We start from the raw sequence: 7,340 nt of genomic DNA, 5'->3' as shown, positions 1-7,340 counted from the left end.
AAAAAAAAAGAAATGTACTCATTATCTTGCCCATGTAATTGTGACTCCTCTGTACAGTATTTTCACAATAATAAAAAAAAAGAACATCAAGAAAAAATGCTATTAAAAAAAAAGTTTCCATTCTGATGACTTCTTAGACCTTCCAAAGTATTACTGGAGACATAACTCCATGTAAGCTTAGGTATGTCTACCAATTGATTAATCCAATATCACAAGATAGGATATGACTTGCCTCAATTTGTCTGTTGTGAATAAATCCATTCCCAGGGTTTTTATGCCTCCTCACCAAGGGCACTGCACTGTGGAAAACAGCCCCAGCCACCATTCCTCCAAAGATCCACATAGCCCTTCCAGGACATCTTTCAGGCATAGGATATGTGTGTGCGTGCATGCAGGCATGCGTGCGTGCATGAGTGTGCAGGTGTGCATGTATGTGTGTGTGTGTTTGCGTGTGTGTGTGTGTGTGTGTGTGTGTGTGTGTACCAGTCCTGGGCTTGAACACTGGCCTGGATGCTGTCCCTGGCCTGGATGCTGTCCCTGAGCTCCTTTTGCTCAAGCTAGCACTCTACCACTTGAACAATAGCTCCATTTATGGCTTTTTGCATAGTTAATAGGAGATACAAGTCTCATGAATTTTCCTACCTGGGCAGGCTTCAAACTGTGATTCCCTAGATCCCAACCTCCTGAGTAGCTAGGATTACAAGTGTGAGCCACCAGCGCCTTGCTAGGAATAGGAGTTTTACGACATAAACACACACAGTTGGACTGGGAAGGTGCTCAGTGGTAGAATGCTTGCCTTGCATGCATGAGGCCCTGGGTTTGATTTCTCAGCACCACATAAGCAGAAAAAAGCCAGAAGTGGCGCTGTGGCTCAAGTGGTAAAGCGCTAGCCATGAGCTGAAGAGCTGAGGGACAGCGCCCAGGCCCAGAATTTAGGCCCACAACTGACAAAAACAACAACAAAACACACACACACACACACACACACACACAGAGTTGCTGGTGTATTGTAAAGAATATATGATTTTACCAACAATTCACAAAATAGCTCAGGCTAGTGATAAGCACCAAAGAGGAAATTTCAGGCTAGAGCCCCCAGTGGTGGAGAAGGACTCCCTGCCTTCTCTTGAGCAAGGCTGAGAAGCAGAAAGCGAGGAGGACGTTAGCAAGTTTCTGAAGCTTTGGGGGTTTTCACACAGCGAGGATGCCCATATTGTGTGATCAGATCAAGTGAAATCATCTGTCAGCCTGTCTGTTCACATAGCTATGCTATTCATAGAAAGCGTACCTCTTCCCCATATAAAACACCATATGCCTGTTCTCTTACCTAATTAGGTGCAGGTTTGCTGGGTTCCTAGGGACCTATACTGTTTTTCCAGGTCTGTGGATGGAGGGGGAAGTAAGGCCAGTGACTCAAGGGGCTATTTCTGGACCTTCTGTAGAAAATCCTGCAGAGATATCAAGAGCAATAGGGAACCATAATAATTAACCATAATAACAAACAAACATGAATGTGTGTGAGGCTTGAACTCAGAGCCTGGGTACTGTCCCTGAGGTTTTTGCTCAAGGCTGGTGCGCTACTATTTAAGACATAGCTCCATTTCTGGACTCAGATTTTCCTGCTCAGCCTAGCTTGAAACCAGGATCCTAAGCTAGCTCTCAGCCTTCTGATTACAGAAGGATCTAGGATTATAGGCATAAGCCACTGTGCCACACATGGGCTCTTTCTCTTATCCATGCACACAGCATTCCTCCATGATTTCATTCCATCTTTGATTTTTAGGAACTAATAAAGCATAATGTTCAGCTGGGCACAGGTGGTTCATACCTGTGATCCTAGCTTCTCAGGAGGCTGAGATCTGAGAATCGAGGTTCAGAGCCAGCCCAGGCAGGAAAGTCCCTATAAGACTCTTATCTCCAATAAACCACCAGAAAACCAGAAGTGGCTCTGTGGCTCAAAGTGGTAGAGTGATAGCCTTGAGGAAAAAACGCTAAGGGACAGTGCAGATCCTGAGTTCAAGATTCAGCACTGGGACACCCCACACACAACACACACACACACACACATATATGTGCATATATAAAAAAATATATATGCCTTTTCACTATGTTGTGGCCACTCTAGCCCTCTCTGGTCCTCACTCAGAGGTTGAGTATGTCAGAGGATGTATTGACATTATCTGGAAACATTTTTTATTGTTCCATAAGAGAGGAACTGCTATTAGCATCTCATAAGTAAAGACCAAAGATATACAAGGCACCCTATAAGGTAGAGAAAAGTCTGTGAAAAAGAAAATAAGTACAGGGTGAGGACATAGCTCAAATAGTAGAGCAGCTACCAAGAAAGCACAGGCTCTGAGTTCAAATCTCAGTACTGCCAAATAACAACAACACAATAATAAGTAGGTACAGATTATATAGATGGAATGTTATTTCTATTATTATAATCTTTTTTCTGGAAATCACATCCAAAGCTTCATTCAGAAGTATAAATGAAGCCACGCGCCGGTGGCTCACGCTTGTAATCCTAGCTACTCAGGAGCTGAGATATGAGGATCACAGTTCAAAGCTAGCCCAGGCAGGAAAGTCCGTGAGAGTCTTATCTCCAATAAACCACTAGAAAACCAGAAATGGCACTGTGGCTCAAGCGGTAGAGTGCTAGCCTTGAGCTGAAGAGTGCAGGAACAGCACCTAAGCCCAGAGCTCAAGCCTCACGACCAACAACAAAAAAAAAGTATAAATATTGTAGCCGGCTGGTGGTGACTCACACCTATACCCATGAGGCTAAGATCTGAGGATCGAGGTTCAAAGCTAACCAAGGTAAACAACATTGGAAAGACTCATCTCCAAAATTAACCACCAAAAAGCCAGAAGTAGAAGGGTGGCTCAAGTTCTAGAGCACTACCCTTGAGGGAAAAAAAGCTAAAGGAAAGTGCTGGACCCTGAGTTCAAGATTCAGTACTGCGACACCGCTCACACCATGCATATATACGCATTTTAATGTAGATGAAGAAAATAAAAACATTTTTTACAAACTTTGTTCTACTTAAACATAGCAGAAAAGAGAGGAGAGGAGAGGAGAGAGGAGAGGAGAGGGGAGGGGAGAAGGGAAGAGAGAAAAGGGGAGGGTAAGGTAGGAAGGACTGTAACTGCCAGCTGGTTCCTTCAACCAGACAAGGCCCCAGCAGATATTTATGCAGTAGCTTGAGGACACTAGCCTAGCTTCTGTCCTTCACCACTTCAGTGCAACCTGGGTGCCCTTTCCAAAGACAGAGTCAGACACACAATCCCTCCCTGAAAGGAAATGCCAGCAAAACAACCTCTCCTTATTTCTTGAGAGGAAAAATGATTTCCTTTGACTGTTTAGTCTAATAAGCAGGAATCTGGGACTCTCTGTCTCCATCCTCTGTGTTGTAATGGGGGGGGGCGGGGAAAAACAGAGAATTCTGTAGGACTTTGAAACATCCAAAGCAAAATGATAAATAAATAAAAATCCCACAGTCAATACTGTAGTGTATAGCTACTAAGAATTTCTTTACCTTGTGGATATTTCACAGTATACCAGTTCATTTCCCCCCCCCTCACTTTTCCTCTCAATTGTAGGACTAATCGACAAAAATACTTTTTTTTCTTTTTTTGGCCAGACATCAGTGGCTCACATCTGTCATCCTAGCCACTCAGGAGGCTGAGATCTGAGGATAATGGTTCAAAGCCAGCCAGGGCAGGAAAGTTCCTAAGACTCTTATCTCCAATAAACTACTCAGAAAAAGCTGGAAGTGGGGCTGTGCCTCAAATGGTAGCATACTAGCCTTGAGCACAAAGAAGCTCAGGGGCGAGTGTCAAGGCCCTGAGTTCAAGATGGGGCAAAAAAAAAAAATTCTTTTGAGAAGAGCAGAGGCTGAAGGTACACCTTGCTGGAAGAGGACTTGCCTGTGAGTGGGAATACCCAACGAATTGAGCAACTACCACAGAAAAAAAAGTCTATCTGCCTTTAATTCCTGTCAGAGGACCTGACCTTGTCAGAACTGAGTAGGAGCCAGACTGCCTGACCAAGACAACTTCTCACACCTCCTTGTGGTGTAGCACCCCTTACATTTGCTGAGTTTTATTCTTGGCAGGTGCCCTGGAGAGAGTTCCTATGTAAGGTCAACAGTGGCTCAGAGCAAAGATGCAAGCAGGTGTCTGGTTTAAAAAAGGCAAGGCAGCCATACTCTGGTGGGAAGATGGAACCTGGCTGATAGAGACCCCCTGAGTTAGAAGCCAGTAGAGAGGGCCAAAACTTTGATCAAGAACAAGATGGCAGCCAAGGAGAAGAAAGAAGAATCCACTCTGTCAGCTTGGTGGGATTAAGCTTGTGGTTTCACAAAGTCTCCAGGAAAAATCTAGAAAGAGTTGGAGGGGGGGGGGGAAATGTTGTCCAAAACCAGAGTCTGGAGCCAGGATACTCTGCCCAACATGCAAAAGTCCCTAGGTTTAATACTCAGCATTGGGAGAGGACAAAAGAAGAATCGAGGATGGAACTGACTTGAGACTAAAGAAGTCTCATGCAGAGGCGTAAGAGAGGAGTGAGGGAAGGGAAGCTGTGGGCCCCACAGGGAGCACTGCTGGCAGGAGTGGGGATTGGAAGTGGCTGGAAGCTTGACTTGGTTGGACAAAGCCCAGAAAACTGTGACTCAAAGGAGTTGTTTGAGTTTAATACTCTCCCAGAACTGTGGAAGAGGGAAAAAGAAAAGGGGGGCGGGGGGGGAAGTCAGAAGTCTCAAGACGAAGGAGCTTTTTGTTTTAAGGGACTACCTCTTAGGCCTGGCCCTAATTTTCTGGGTTTGATTCCTAGTTTAGGAGAAGTTTTATGTCACCCATGAGAGTCTGCATTTTTGTGGGATTCAAATATTCCTTAATTAGGTGTTGTCTCCTTACAGAAAGAAAAGACGCCTTTTATTTCATTTTATTTTGCTGTTTTAATTTACTCCCTTTCGTGTTTAATAACTAGGTAGGGAAATGTTAAACAGCTGCTGTAAAATATTACAAACCCTGCTCCCAGGGAGCACTGAAAAGGAACTTTCCAGCACTATCTCCGGTCCCAGATTATGGTGGCTGGAGAGCTCACAAGCCCCAGGTTTGGTCAGCCAAGGATTAGGGTGCTCTTTCTCACTAAGCCACTGTGGTCTGCCCCCCCACCACGTTCTATTCGCCTCTCACTGGATGTTTCTGGTTGACCTTGGGGATGGGAGCGAGGGACTGTGGTGAAGGTGATGTGTGCACGTAGGGTCAGGAGTCCCTGGGTAATGGGAATCACACCTTCCCCAGTGATCTAATTTCCCTACTTCTTGTACATCACCATTCTAAGAAAGGTTCAGACTACTTTGTTCCCACCATAGAATTTTTGCCACTGTGAAACTCAGGAAGTCAGACCTCCCCGACACCCCCCCCCCAAAAAAAATCCACAACAAAGAAGCAGAAATGACCAAGAACATGTTTGGCACTGGTCTACAAGACACTGAGTTTCTCAGCGTGTTCTCAGTCTTAGGAAAGGGACAGAAAAGAGGAAGCACTGTAGTGCTTCTACAACTAAAAACGTGGGGGGGGGGGGCTTGTTCCCTATCTACTTTGGAGCTGGCCCTTCCACAAAGGGCCAGTAGTTGTCTACAAATTGCAGGAAGCTTCCCAAGGGATCTGAATACAAATTCGCAGGGCAGCCCAGGGCACCGGCTTCCGTCTACCGAGCTGTGTATGATGCTTATGCACTCATTTTGCTGGCAAAAGAGCCTGTCATAAAATGTAATACTGACTATAAAACAAATCAGCGCTTTGAAACGACTTGCTTCAGATGTTTTCATAAATCCCTAATGGCTCAGGCACTGCCTGCTATTGATAATATTAATGTGTTAATAGTTCCTCCAAAGCAAGAGCGCTAGTAGGTCTGGACACACACACACACACACACACACACACACACACACACACACACACACACACACACAGATGGGAATGCTATGAAGCTGCAAGTCTATGACTGGGCTCTCCTGAAATTTTAGCTGCACTTTGCTGACCTTTGGAAAGACAGAACTAAACAAGCAATGTGATCATCTAAATTCTTGGTAGAAGGACTGGGAATGTGGCTTAATGATAGCGTGCTTGTCTACCATGCATGAAGCCCTGGGTTCAATTCCTCAGTACCACATAAACAGAAAAAGCCAGAAGTGGTGCTGTGATTCAAGTGGCAGAGTGCTAGCCTTGAGCAAAAGAAGCTCAGAGACAATGCCCAGGCCCTGAGTTCAAGCCCCACAACTGACAATATGTATAATATATATATATATATTATTCCTATTTATATAATATATAGTCATATATGTATTATATTTTATATAGTTTATCATGGTATATATTATATGTAAATATTGTGTGCTTATTATTACATATTTATATATTAAGTATATACCTTATATAGATATTTAAGTACATAAAAGAGCATGTGAAGTCAGGTTCAGGCCTATAATCCTAACTACTCAGGAGGCTGAAATCTGAGGATTGTAATTCAAAGCCAACTTCTGGGCAGGAAAGTCCATGAGATGCTTATCTCCAATTAACCACCAAAAAGTGAGAAGTGGACCTGTGGCTCAAGTGATAGGGAAGTAGCTTTGAGCACAATACTTCAGAGATAGCACCACCTCCACCCTGAGCTCAAGCCCCAGGATTGGCATAAATATATAAGTAAATTGGAGAATCTAGCTCCAATTAACCAGCAAAATTGCAGACTGGAAACATGGTTCAAGTGGTAGAGCACTGGCAATAAGCAAGAAAGCCAAGTGAGAACACAAAGTCCTAGAACTAGCACACATGTTTATTTTAAATAATAGTTGAAAGAGAATCAGGAGAGTGATAAAGGGGAGGAGCTGATTAGAATACAGATGTATATGTGTTGAAAGGTCACAGCAAAATCCCCTCGTACAACTAATGTAAGCTAATGAAGAAAGAAAGAAAGATTTCAAAGGAATTAAGATGAAATGGTCAAAATGGTATTTTTTATCTTGCCCATATTTTACCCCACATTTTCCATTGGTTTTGAACTCGGGACCTCACGTATGCCTCAACCCTTTGGTTGTGTTTTTAGTTTGGTTTTGGTTTTACAAAATCTCAGTTCCATTTCTCAAGCCAACTTCAAATTTGAGATCCTCCTGCCTCTACCTCCTGAGTAGCTGTGATTATAGGCATGCAGCACCATGCCTGGCTTTTACTCTGATATTTTAACTGATGAGGAAATGCATTTAGCAATGGACATTAGGCTTCACTGCAATTCCTCATGTCCTCTCCTGCCATGTTCACTACGCAGTCCTGAAGCC

This window comes from Dipodomys ordii, unplaced genomic scaffold (assembly GCF_000151885.1).
Source record: "Dipodomys ordii isolate 6190 unplaced genomic scaffold, Dord_2.0 Scaffold65, whole genome shotgun sequence".
In the NCBI taxonomy this organism is placed as follows: domain Eukaryota; kingdom Metazoa; phylum Chordata; class Mammalia; order Rodentia; family Heteromyidae; genus Dipodomys; species Dipodomys ordii.
Note: the sequence above shows the minus strand (reverse complement) of the source record.